This window comes from Heptranchias perlo, chromosome 9 (assembly GCF_035084215.1).
Source record: "Heptranchias perlo isolate sHepPer1 chromosome 9, sHepPer1.hap1, whole genome shotgun sequence".
In the NCBI taxonomy this organism is placed as follows: Eukaryota; Metazoa; Chordata; class Chondrichthyes; order Hexanchiformes; family Hexanchidae; genus Heptranchias; species Heptranchias perlo.
Genome location: NC_090333.1, coordinates 34,794,863 through 34,809,343, shown reverse-complemented (window position 1 = coordinate 34,809,343; position 14,481 = coordinate 34,794,863). Strand labels below are relative to the sequence as shown.

Genomic DNA, 14,481 nt, shown 5'->3' with positions numbered 1-14,481 from the left:
AATTGCAGATGAGCCAAGTTATGGCCCAATTATATACTCCCACCAAGTAAATAAATCATAACAGCAAGTTGTGTTCCTACAGGTATTTTAATGCTTAATAAATGAAGGTGGATAATAGAAAGTACTGGCTAATTCTATTATCCCATTGAGACAAACTGAAAAGAAAATGCTGTGAATAGTGTAACTGTAGAGCACTGTACATCATGTAAAATCACCACATTATACAGCAACAACTTCAACCAGTTGTACATTGTCTTGTGAGTTGTCAGCCTTTCTAAAGCTGATCAGCAGCTTTTCCAACTTTTGTAGGTTGATGTTACAAATTTCGGGTCTTGCCTTAAATATTCTCTTGGGTACAGTAATGCTGGTCACTACCATAAGCAGTCTGAACATCTTATGTATAATGCTGTTCCCATACTGGCCAATATCTAACTACACAATAGTCTAACCTAGGATGTAACAATAGGCTCTTGTGATTTGAACTGGATATTTGTGTTTGTCACATATGTGCCTTAATCTTTTCTAAGATGGACCGAGAAAACACTTTGTAAGACAAGGCCAGATACAAGTTGTTAATAGAAACATAGAAACATAGAAAATAGGAGCAAGAGTAGGCCATTTGGCTCTTCGGGCCTGCTCCGCCATTCAAAATGATTATGGCTGATTGTCTAACTCAGTACCCGGTTCCCGCTTTTTCCCCATATCCCTCGATCCCTTTAGCATTAAGAAATATCTCTATCTCCTTCTTGAATACATCTAATGACTTGGCCTCCACTGCCATCTGTGGTAGAGAATTCCATAGGTTCAGCACCCTCTGAGTGAAGAAATTTCTCCTCATCTTGGTTCTAAATGGCATACTCCGTATCCTGAGACTGTGACCCCTGGAGACCAAAACTGCACACAATACTCCAGATGTGGTCTCACCAAGGCCCTGTATAACTGCAGTAAGACATCCCTGCTCCTGTACTCAAATCCTCTTGCAATGAAGGCCAACATACCATTCGCCTTCCTAACTGCTTGCTGCACCTGAATGCTTGCTTTCAGCGACTGACGTACAAGGATACCCAGGTCTCGTTGCACCTCCCCTTTTCCCAATCTATCACCATTCACATAATAATCTGCCTTTCTGTTTTTACTACCAAAGTGGATAACCTCACATTTATCCACGTTATACTGCATCTGCCATGTTCTTGCCCACTCACTCAACTTGTCTAAATCACATTGGAGCTTCTTTGCATCCTCCTCACAGCTCACATTCCACCCCAGCTTTGTGTCATCTGCAAACTTGGAAATGTTACATTTAGTTCCCTCATCCAAATCATTGATATATATTGTGACTAGCTGGGGCCCAAGCACTGATCCCTGCGGTATTCCTACTCTCTGTTTCCTGTCTGCCAACCAATTCTCAATCCATGCCAGTATATTCCCCCCAATCCCATGTGCTTTAATTTTGCACACTAACCTCTTGTGTGGGACCTTATCAAAAGCCTTCTGAAAATCCAAATACACCACATCCACTGGTTCTCCCTATCTATTCTACTAGTTACATCCTCAAAAAACTTCAGTAGATTTGTTAAGCATGATTTCCCTTTCATAAACCCATGCTGACTTTGTCCAATCCCATTAATGCCCTCCAAGTGTTCTGTTATAATATCCTTTGTAATGGACTCTAGCATTTTCCCCACTACTGATGTTAGGCTAACTGGCCTGTAATTCCCTGTTTTTCTCTCCTTCCTTTTTTAAATAGTGGGGTTACATTTGCCACCCTCTAATCTGCAGGAACTGTCCCAGAGTCTATAGAATTTTGGAAGATGGTCACCAATGCATCCACTATTTCCAGGGCCACTTCCTTTAGTACTCAGGAATGTAGATTATCAGGCCCTGGGGATTTGTCAGACTTTCGCCCCATTAATTTCCCTAGTACTATTTTTTTTACCAATACTGATTTCTTTCAGTTCCTCCCTCTCACTAGATCCTTGGTTCCCTAACATTTCTGGCAGGTTATTTGTGTCCTTCTTTGTGAAGACAGAACCAAAGTATGTGTTTAATTGTTCTGCCATTTCTTTGTTCCCCATTATAATTTCCCCCATTTCTGACTGTAAGGGACCTACATTTGTCTTCACTAATCTTTTTCTCTTGACATATTTATAGAAGCTTTTACAGTCAGTTTTTATGTCCCCTGCTAGTTTACTCTCATACTCTATTTTTCCCCTCTTAATCAATCTCTTTGTCCTCCTTTGCTGAATTCTGAACAGTTCCCAATCCTCAGGCTTGCCACTTTTTCTGGCAATTTTATATGTCTCCTCTTTGGATCTAATACTATCCCTAATTTCTTTTGTAAGCCACGGTTGAGCCACCTTTCCTGTTTTATTTTTGCGCCAGACAGGAATGAATAATTGTTGTAATTCCTGCACACGTTCTTTAAATATTACCCATTGCCTATCCACCGTCATCCCTTTTAGTAAAGTTCCCCAATCTATCATAGCCAACTCGCACCTCATACTTTCGTAATTTCCTTTATTTAGATTCAGGACCCTAGTTTCGGATTCAATTACTTCACTCTCCATCTTAATGAGGAATTAGGAACATAGGAACTGGAGTAGGCCATTCAGCCCCTCGTGCCTGCTCTGCCATTTGATAAGATCATGGCTGATCTGTGATCTAGCTCCACATACCTGCCTTTGGCCCATACCTTAATACCTTTGGTTGCCAAAAAGCTATCTATCTCACATTTAAATTTAGCAATTGAGCTAGTATCAATTGCCATTTGCGGAAGAGAGTTCCAAACTTCTACCACCCTTTGTGTGTAGAAATGTTTTCTAATCTCACTCCTGAAAAGTCTGGCTCTAATTTTTAGACTATGCCCACTACTCCTAAAATCCCCAACCAGCGGAAATAGTTTCTCTCTATCCACCCAATCTGTTCCCCTTAATATCTTATAAACTTCGATCAGATCACCCCTTAATCTTCTAAACTCTAGAGAATACAACCCCAATTTGTGTAATCTCTCCTTGTAACTTAACCCTTAAAGTCCGGGTATCATTCTAGTAAATCTACGCTGCACTCCCTCCAAGGCCAATATGTCCTTCCGAAGGTGCGGTGCCCAGAACTGCTCACAGTACTCCAGGTGCGGTCTAACCAGGGTTTTGTATAGCTGCAGCATATCTTCTGCCCCCTTGTACTCTCGATATAATTCTATCATATTATGGTCGCTCTTCCTTAAGGGACCCCACACAACAAGATTGTTAATTAATCCTTTCTCATTGCATAATACCCAGTCTAGGATCGCCTGTTCTCTAGTTGGTTCCTCAATGTATTGGTCTAGAAAACCATCACGTACACACTCCAGGAATTCCTCCCCCACAGTATTATTGCTAATTTGGTTTGACCAATCTATATGTAGATTAAAGTCACCCATGATTATTGTTGTACCCTTCTTGCATGCATCTCTAATTTCCTGTTTAATGCCCGCCACTACTGTTTGGGGGCCTATAGACAACCCCCACCAACGTTTTCTGCCCCTTGGTGTTTCTTAGCTCCACCCATACAGATTCCACATCGTGATTTTCTGAGCCAATATCCTTCCTCACTATTGCATTGATTTCCTCCTTTATTAACAACGCTACCCCACCTCCTTTCCCTTTTGGCCTGTCCTTCCTAAATATTGAATACCCCTGGATGTTCAGTTCCCATCCTTGGTCACCCTGCAGCCATGTCTCCGTAATCTCAACTATATCATAACCGTTAATATCTATCCACGCTGTTAATTCATCTACCTTATTGCGAATGCTCCGCGCATTTAGACACAATGCCTTTAGACTTGTCTTTTTAAGATTGCAAGTCGTCTTAGTTTTATTTTGCACTATGGCCCTATTTGTTCTTCGCCCTTGTTTTCTCTGCCTTCCACTATTGCTTCCCTTTCTGTCTTTTGTTTCTATCCTTGTTTCCCCCTCCTCTGTCTCCCTGCTCAGGTTCCCATCCCCATGCCATTCTAGTTTAAACCTTGCCCAACAGCACTAGCAAACACCCCCGCGAGGTCATCGGTCCCGGTCCTGCTCGGGTGTAACCCGTCCCGCTTGTACAGGTCCCACCTTCCCCAGAATCGGTCCCAATGTCCCAGGAATCTAAATCCCTCCCTCCTACACAATCCCTGCAGCCACGCTTTCATCTGGTCTATTCTCCTGTTCCTATACTCACTAGCATGTGGCAGTGGTAGTAATCCTGAGATCATTACCTTTGAGGTCCTGCTTTTTAATTTATCGCCTGACTCCTTAAATTCACCTTCCAGGACCTCATCCCTTTTTTTCAACCTATGTCCTTGGTACCAATATGGACCATGATTACTGGCTGTTCACCTCCCCCTCCTGTTTTAATCTGTTTTATTTCTCTGCAAACGAACAGACATAGCAACAGTTATGATTGGACTTGGTTAAATCAATACAACTATTCTTTGCCTAATAATGCAAAATGACGAACAAACCACACTTACCCCACATAAGTGGGTCGTGTTAATTGACATAAAAAGAACTTCTAACTCTTAAATAAAAGCAGAAAATGGTAGAAATACTCAGCAGGTCAGGCACCATCTGTGGAGAGAGAAACAGAGTTAACATTTCAGGTTGATGACCTTTCATCAGGACTGGAAGAAGTAAAAATTTAACAGTTTATAAGCAAGTACAGAGCCAGGGAAAGCTGGGGGGGAGGGGAGGAAAGAACCAAAGGGAAGGTCTATGACAGGATGGCAGGAATGACTAAATAACAAAAAGGATGATGGTGCAAGGCAAAGGGGATGGTAATGGACTTCTAATTCTTCTTCTGCTTCTTCTCTTCTGTGCCTAATGGTACATGAGGCAACCCATTTCTTAAATTGCTTTTACATCAGGCAGATCACGCATTGGGCTGTTTCCGTAATGAAGACCCCTTTTTATTTGGACAGGGTTGTTAACTTGACTGGGGAACTGGATTGATGCAGTGGGGGTCGCCACACCACTCCCATCGAACATGAGTACCCTGCTGATGTCAACACTGTATTCGGAGGCCGGAGCTCTGGGCCCCTGCTCGCTGAAACTATGATGGGGGCAACTCCTGTCCCATGAGGTTATGAGTACCCTGCTGAATGTCAGCCCACTATTCAGAGACCAGAATTCTCATCTCCACTCACTAAATAATCTCCTATATTCACCTTCTGAACCTGGCCAAAGCTTGGTCTCGCAGCTTTCTGTTAAAAACCTGACTGACCTTTCAACCTTTGCTGAACCTGACTGTCCTCATAACATTTTGTTTTTTAAAAAAAATCTTAAGTGACTGCCTCTGTGTCTCTGTTTTCTTCACAATCCAAAAGAAGAGCCGACACTAGACACCTCCTGCTGAGCGCCTGAGCCTTGGCACCTACCAACCCAATGGACGTGAGGTGTTTATCAAGTGCCAAGACAGACTAACAAATTGCTTATTATTTACAGTCTGTGAGAAAACAACATTCATTAACATATTAGCCACCTGTTGTCCATGTACTTTCTTTTCTAATCTTGTATAAATTAACATTACTTTAAAATCCCACCATTTAAAAATAACTGTTTTTCCGAATCCTTTCTGTGGAAAAATGGTTTAAAATCCTGACACCTGACATGAGACATGACGCAGTTGACATGAATTAACTTTCAATTCACCCACATTCAAAGTGTGAACAATCATCCAATTTTTATTAAATAGCCATATAAACTTATTGTATTACTTAGTTCACTGGTAGAGTTTTAATAAAAGAAAGAAATTAGAAAAAAGAAAGCTTCTAGGGTATTTAAGTGGCCCCACAATACCAGCAAATGTGACTACACTTCATGCCTTTGTCCCTTGGTTGTTTTCACCCTTATAAAAATTGCCTCAGGTTAGAAGGTCTGTAGTTATACAGCATTTGTTGTAGCAGGCACATCACTATAAAGTGTGCTATGTTTGGTTCCCAAAACCTGCATTCTAATGAGGGTTAAGTGTAATTTCTCTCATCTGTTAGTCTCATAATCCAAGGTCCTGATTCTTATCAGTGTTCAGCTGCCTTAAATCAGCAAATCTCATTTGGTTTCAATGGGATATAACCCAGTAAGACAGACAAGGCCTGATTAGAAACACGCCTCAGACTTGTCATAAAGTCTGGCGCACTGCAATATTTACAGGTCTCTTAAAGGGAAAGTGTGGCCATATTGGGAAGTTTTCAGGCAGAAACAAATGGGAACAGTCTGCTCTTAAAAAAAAGTTTTTATTGCAAAGTTACTGTGGCAGTTGCAATAACACATTAGCATTGTAGCAGTTGCTATGGCCCTGATTTAGCAAGGCCCCATTTTTCACTGGGCATTTTTGGGCAATTTCCTGAGGCCACACAAATTATGTGCATGAGTCTCGCATATAAATTAAGAAAATGAGGTCCCACGTCAAATTTCATGAGTTCAGTTGGGGATCAGCTTGCAGAGCAATCCTTACCTGTAAAAAGTAGGCATGGAAGACTCTTGGTACCTGGTCATTTGAAGCTAGAAGATAGATTTTTGAAGCAGTATTTTTTTTTGCATCTTTATTTCCCTCATGTTACATTTTGCTCCATTCATCAACTTATTTTGGTGGCGTGCCCTGCCAGTACTTTTCTCGTCACTAATCTTGACTACTGCTGGCATTCAGATTGCATCATACAAAGAGGTGAGCTTGAGGATTCCTTTAGATTCTGAATGCAGCTGCAATGACCCCTTGAGGCATTTTAACCATGCCTGTTACTTCTCCAGGTCCTGTGCGTGGACAAATCAGAGGAGACCTGTCTTCACTGCCTCCGCTTCAGAAGGCAGGCTCCCACAAAGTTGTGCCATCTGTTGCACGATGATCTGCCGACAGCATCTGGATAAGGGACAGCTCTTCCTGTAGAATTGAAGGTTACCATAGCATGATGCCTTCATACTACTAAACCCTGTCATAAAAGGAATCGCATCTACCAAAGCTGTAAGTCTACAATGCACACATGTATCATGCAAGTGACAACTGATGTTTTTGCAAGGGCCAACATCTTCATTACTTTTCCTGTGGAAAGGAAGCACCAGCTGGACAGGGCACACAGCTTTCACAGGGTGAGAGTTCCCTTGAGTGTGAAGAGTCATTCATGGTACCCTTGTGGGCTGGCTTGTTGGATTTTGCGATCCTCAGTCAGATATGTTACAGATTAAGCTCAGTGGACAAGCTTTTCCTGTTCCTGCAACCTATTCAAATTCAGTGCAGGCCTTAGATCATAAAAATCAGCACAGACTGAGTCTCTCTTGCCGCCCCCCCTCCATTCCCCATCACCGTCTCCCACACTAGGAGTACAATTGCTCCACAGTCATGTGCAGCCTCGGTTTTGCCAGGATTGCCAAAATCAGGGCTTGCATGTCTAATTTAGTGTGACTTCATGCATTGTGTTTCAGCCAATTACTTGAATTTTAATTAAAAGTGTGATTTGTAAAAAAAATTCGAGCATCTGTGACACAATGATGTAATCTGATCACCAGTTGCATCATTGCACCATCTTCCACATAAAAGCATTGCCATGGCAACAGCACCCTTTAAAACAAATGATGGAAAGGTGAATGATGGCATGGTCAGGCTCCTCTGCAATGAGCACACATCCTTGATGATGAACTGTGGTTGATACTTGTAACTTATACCACAAGACCTGAACTACAGTGGGGTTTTTCACAATTATGTATTATTTAAATCAGAAACGAAGCTCATGACATCACATGAACCAGGGTTTTTTTTTGGGGGTGATGAGGGAAGGGTGTTATGGAGAATCCTGACTCTCAGCAGCATGCTAAATTGTAAACCTTGTACTTTTGGTGCTTTAACTCTATTATCCTCTCCCCATCCCCCCCCCCCCGAAACACGTAAATTTAACTTTAATTGCCTGACGATAAATGAGCAATAGTGAATCAGGCACCCGTTTGACACCCCACCTGATTTTCTTTTCCATTCAGCTGGTTCACTGTCTCCTTTTTTCGCTTGGCCATAAAGGTTAAAATTACTCCAAATGAAACTACTGACTGAAAGTTAAGGTGCCCGCCATGGCTCAGTGGTAGCACTCTCGTCTCTGAACTGTGAGCAGATCATTGTGTAACAGATGGCACAACTTTGTGGGAACCCGGTCATGGGTTCAAATCCCACTCCAGGACTTGAGCACACAATCCAGGCTACCACTTCAGTGCAGTACTGAGGGAGAGCTGCACTGTAGGAGGTGTCACCCACCAGGCCGATATAAAAGATCCCATGGTGCTAATTGAAGAAGAGCAGTGGAGTTCTTCCAGTGTCCTGGCCAATATTTATCCCTAAACCTATATCACTAAAACAGATTATCTAGTGTAGAGAAAACCTGATTTCCAGTGATTCGTGAACCTGGACAATAATCAGTCAAAGAAAGTCACATGTATGCAGTAGGTTCATTAATCAAAATGATTATTTAATGATATAAAAGTTCACACAATCATGAAGCAAAGCAAGCAACACATACAACCCTACTCTACCAGTTATACACATATGCGATAAAAAGTTCACACAAGTAAAGCAAGCAAATGCATACAACCTTAAAAACCAAGGATTTCAGCGTCAAGGCAGTTAGAGTGATCAGTTCTCTCGTAGCTTTCGAGGTTCTTCTGGTAGTTTGATGTCCTTCCTCTAGGCGAAGCTTCGTGCTGCAACGATGTCCCATCTTTATATGATTTTTGGCAGTTAGGGTGTGAACAAAGTTAAGAGAGGTCCCATTATTGGCCACTCACCCACCGTTGCATAATGATGGACAGTTGGCTGGACCACTCAAAACCTTGAGAACCCAGGGGCAGTCTCTTCATCAGCTGTATCTTCTTATCCGTGTGAATTCAAGTGCAGTTATTTTTCACTTAGGTTAAGTGAATGAGCAAAACTATGGCAAATGGATTTCAATGTACGCAAGTCTGAGGTCATCCACTTTGGACCTAAAAAGAATGAATTAGGGTACTTTCTAAATGGCGAAAAGCTCAAAACAGTGGAGGCCCAAAGAGACCATGTGCATAGATCATTAAAATGTCATGGACAAGTACATAAAATAAGCAAAAATGCTAATGGAATGCTGGCCTTTATATCTCGAGAACTAGAATACAAGGGAGTAGAAGTTATGCTACAGTTGTACAAATCCCTGGTTAGAACTGTGTTCAGTTCTGGGTGCTGCACCTTTGGAAGGATATATTGGCCTTGGAGGGAGTGCAGCACAGATTTACTAGAATGATACCTGGACTCCAAGGGTTAAATTACGAGGAGAGATTACACAAACTAGTGTTGTATTCCCTGGAATTTAGAAGATTAAGGGGTGATTTGATTGAAGTTTTCAAGATATTAACTGATAGGGTAGGTAGAGTGAAACTATTTCCACTGGTTGGGGAGTCTAGGACTAGGGGACATAGCCTAAAAATTAGAGCCAGGACTTTCAGGAGTGAAGTTAGGAAGCACTTCTACATGCAAAGTAGTAGAAGTTTGGAACTCTTTTCCACAAACGGCAGTTGATGTTAGCTCAATTGTTAATTTTAAACCTGAGATTGATAGATTTTTGTTAACCAAAGGTATTAAGGGATATGGGGATAAGGCGGGTATATGGAGTTAGGTCACAGATCAGCCATGATCTCATTGAATGGCGGAACAGGCTCGAAGGGCTAAATGGCCTATACCTGTTCCTTTTTTCCTATGTTCTCAAGGATTTCTTGTTATCTCAGGACTGTTTTTCCAAATTAATTGTTTTAAGAATCAAAGTTGTTGTGAGAACCGAAATTGTTTTGAGAACAGAAGACCTGTTAGAAGCTTCTAGAAGCTTGATAAGGCTTCTGTCTTTCGATATTATCAGTTGTTGTTGAAAAACCGAAGTTTCTTGAAGTTTCTGCACATTTGCAGTTTTAAATTTATACTGTGCAAAGGGGCAACTTTCCTTCCAAAGATCCAAATTTCTTGAACATTGTGAATTCAAAACATTTTAAGGGGTTTTAACCCCTTCCCTACACTGGTCATTTATCTCATTGCTGTTTGTGGGAGCTGGCTGTGTGTAAATTGGCTGCCACGTTTCCTGCATTACAACACTTCAAAAGTCCTTCATTAACTGTGAGGCACTTTGGGATGTCCTGAGGTTGTGAAAGCTGCTATACAAATGCAAGTTCTTTCTTTTTAAAGGTGGGATATGAGGAAATTAATCAACTTGTGATTAGGGGCCCTTGTGGAAGAAAGGGGAAGAGTGAAGGGCAGAAGTTGAATTGCAATAATAAAATAAGTCGACCCATGAATACCTAGAAAGTAAATATTTCTGTTAATGTCCAAAAATTGAAAACCTCAAACTGCATTCTACTTACTGTTGTATTCACCTCTGATGAATGAATTATATTAGATGTTTTGAGAATTGCACACAACCTGCCAAACTGTAGCAAGTTTAGAGCAATAACCATATGGACTGTTCTCCATGATAGACGATCCTTCACAGCAGCTAAAATCATGCAGGAAGTTGTCGATCAGAAAAGTCCTATTAATATTTCACTGCAAACATCTGCACAATTTCCATAAGTGTATAAACTGTGGGAAAGCTGGCTATTCACTGTGTCTGTATTGTGTAATTGTAGTTTTTCTAGTACTTTACAGAAAGGTTTTTACAACTGCTGCCACTTAAAAATCAAATGTTTCTCTCTTGTAACGTTCTGCCTGGAAATATGCTGCACATTGTGGAATAAGGAACAGTAAAGCGATCACAGTAACTTTAAGCAACTTCTTTACTAAACCTCATACGCACACTTGCTTCTGCTTCTCAGTGCTGATGTAGTTTGAGAAGCTTAGTCTATATAATCTTGAGCTATTGGGGCCGGTCTTCGTCTGCTGATGCTGATCAAGAGCAATGCAAATGCAGTGCACCAAAAGTGCTCTTTGTAGGGACCAAGAGCTGAGCGTCTGAATTTCCTCTGGAGCCTCATTTGAATTTAGCAAGCACTCGTAGAGGTGCACTATTTACTTCAGCCATGACTAGAAGAGGAAGCCAACAGCTTCTGGTGCGTTATAGGTACCAGGGCCTAAAATCCGATGGCGCCATGCCCTTTTTATAGGCATAAAATAAGCACCTAAGTATCAACATGGTGTGTGGCATGTGCATGTTCATTCCATGCCGGAAATGCACCGCCTGCCATATTGGTAAAGGCTCCTGCATAGGCATCATGGGCCCACGCCTGAAACAGGCATTAGCCCCTTTGCCTATGCAAATAGGGGACCTGATGCCTGTTTGAGGCCACCCTTATAAAAATTTGTTTGTGACTGACCGCTGCATGTGCCTTGCACGCTCTGCCTCTTCTTCCTCTTCCTCCTCCAAGTATGCAAAACATAACTGTATTTCAAATGGTACACCCATTTTTTTCTACTGGGGCTTCAGAATATATTAAACAATCCCCTTCGGTACTAGGAGCACTACTACAACCTTTACAAATACTTTCAGATGCAGCAAAATGAATTGGAAAGCACTTCGCCAAAGTTTCAGCATTTACTAGAATCTGGCAGCCTATCCCTTTAACACAGCTAGAACCTAAATGGCAGCACAGGAAGCAGGAGCGCTGGATTTTTACGGGCTAATCTGCACCTGATGCTATTAGAGGAAATCTACACAAAGCCCTCTTACATTCATTTGTCTGTGACTTACATTGCGGCGACCTCACACCAGAAAAGTCATGGGGGAAGTTTGTGTGCAGTGTGATCAAGAGCATAATGGAAGCAAAGAATTTGGACCCATTTCTTCAGATGCTATTTGGGAGCAGGACAGAAGGAAATTGGCCCGATGTACTCAAATTGAGTTTGAATATAAACTTCCAAGTATTCACCTGGCTGCAGATGCAGATGAAGAAATTAGAGATTAAGGTCAACACGCAAGCATCCTGACTCACTGGTCAGGCACGTGACTCAATACTACCCACTGCCTAAACTCACTTGGCAGCCACCCCCAAGAGATCACTTTCAATTTGGGTCATCCTGACCTCGTACTGAATGTGATCATGTGTGGGTTCCAACAGAAACTGGATATTTAGCTTAAAATGTTAGCCTGCATCATACACAGAACTGTACTGATAGAAACATCCTATTAAAGGAAGCAAAATCACACAAATAAATTGCTTCCACCAGAAGAACGGTACTTCTAACATCCAGGCTTGTACTGTTAGTCCTTGCCATGCATTTTGAATAAGAACTCAGACCAGGCTTGTCTTCTTGCATGTCTTTGTGTCAAGGATTCTTGTTAAGAATCATCGGAAGTAATATTCAGTTGTCTAAGTACTTAAACGTGAATTGAGTAACTATAATACCTGGGGAAATTAGTGATTCCTTGTACTACATTGATACTGAAACAGTGTTGTAAGCCAGCCTTGGAACTCAAATCTACGTCAAACAATTGAGTGGAGTTGACCTGTTTTGACTGCTGGCTCTCAACAGGGCAGCTTCAAAAAGAATCATTTTCTTTGCATGCGTCAGCTGAATGTTCAATTTAATTTCCTGCTGAATAGTGGACAATAAGAAAGGGGAGCTGAGGGGTTCAGGAGATTGTAGGGTCGAGTTGTAGCAATCAAATCAGCAACCCCTGCGATTTGATTCTGACATAAAATCTATTCCAGTGATAGCAAAATTTGAAGTTGGGAGCTATTCAGTTACATTCATACTGGGACAGGACAGTTTTAGGTCCAGTCTGAGTTCCAATTGACCCAAATAGATGGGCTTTTAGGTTCGTCTATATAATATATTAAAATTCTTAGTCCAAAGTCTCCTGGAGACTTGTGCCATTGTAATGGTGCATCTACAGCATTAGGTTAGTTTTCCAGTGCAAATGTCCCAGGAAATTATGGCGTAAGTGAATTATATTATTATTCATGCCACACCGTCATTTCCTGGGACTTTTACACCACTCTGCCAATATCCTCGCCGAAACCATGAAAAGTTGATTATGATAGCTCCACTCCCCCCATGTCAAGTCAATGGCAATCGCGAATTTCCTGGATGTACCCCAGTTTTCTCACCGCACCCACTTAGACTGAAAAATAATGGTGCCGGTGAATGTATTTAAATTCTTCTAAATGGTTAAAAAATATATAACTTGAACTGAATGCAGCAGCTGAGTGTGTCCAGAACTCAAAAACAATTTTCTTCAACTGATCAAGTTCAGCATCGTGAAAGGATTTGAAATTCAGAATTCTATGACTCAGGTTGCGCCAATATTGATCTGCTTAATTGATGCAGGTGGGGCAAGTCATTGGCTGAGTAGTTTCTGAGGTCCCTGATTCACCATTGTGCTCACTGCAGTGTATTCAAATTACTTTTCTAGGAAATTTTAGAGTACGTTTGCAATGGGAAGATTGGGGCATGAAACGGCTTAATTAATGGCGTGCATCGGTGTTTACGCCATTCCAGGAAATTCTGGACCCTTATGTCTGTATGCATTTATTTCCTACTGTCGACTTTTTCCATTATAAATTCCTATGTTCACACTATGTAAATTTGTCACACTTTAATTACACCATCCCACCAATGGTGGCACTGTATTTGCATATCCTAACTACTTAGCCTATATTACAGAGAAACTTCTGTGCTCCAGCCAAGTTTTGCTATTCAACTATAAATTATCAATTAAATTCCAGGCATTATACAAATAAGGACAGAAAGTATGACATTAAAATAGGGCCCACAATTACATTTGTTCAACCTCATCCAATTTCAGCAGCCCCCCCCCCCACCCTCCACCTCCTTCTCTAACCCCACATCATCTGAAGACTGCACTTGGTCTTCACTCATAATGTGCAACAGCATGCGGACAACAAATATTCCAAAAGTGGTTTGGTTATAGGGGGTTTCAGAAAGAAATAAATGTTGTGAATAAACCCTCATGTTTATTTATAAATTGTTTCATTTTTGTGGTGTATTTCATCCTCATTAAGATAATGGATGCCAGTGCTAGGAATGGATCACTTTTCCAAGTTTTCCACTTCATTGTCTGCATCAAACATTCCCAGGTCAGCTGTAGTATCAATCACAAGATCCTTCTACACTTCCCCACTTGCTGTGGCCTTATCTCCATTAGTAGCTGGATCAGCACTGCCCAAACTCACTTCACTTTAAAACCCTTACAGCTGACAGAGAGAGAGGAGACTGGCTGGATTCAAACCTAGGTTCCAGAAGTGATCGTGTACTAACCTATTATATGTCTCTTTTGCTTTTAAGAAATTGCTCTGTAGGGAATGCATCTTAGTTATTTTTATAATTCAGAAAAATTATGTGTATATTATAATCTTTTAAAGGATATTTGAATGAGCTTGGACTTCAAATGATGTATAAAAATAAGGGTGCTAAATCAGAGTCGCATTCTCTGTTGCAAACTCCAGGTTTAGGAAATTAGTGATTAGCAAGAGTAAAGTAGCTTTATCCAACGGCCATATGAACTCTGTCTCAAAAAATGGT

The 14,481-nt window shown here is 41.3% G+C and overlaps 1 protein-coding gene across 2 annotated transcripts in view; it reads left to right on the top strand.

Moving 5' to 3' along the window:
• The window catches only part of pik3r3b (phosphoinositide-3-kinase, regulatory subunit 3b (gamma)), a 542,585-nt gene that overhangs the window by 464,397 nt on the left and 63,707 nt on the right, over positions 1-14,481 (top strand). The window lies entirely within an intron of this gene.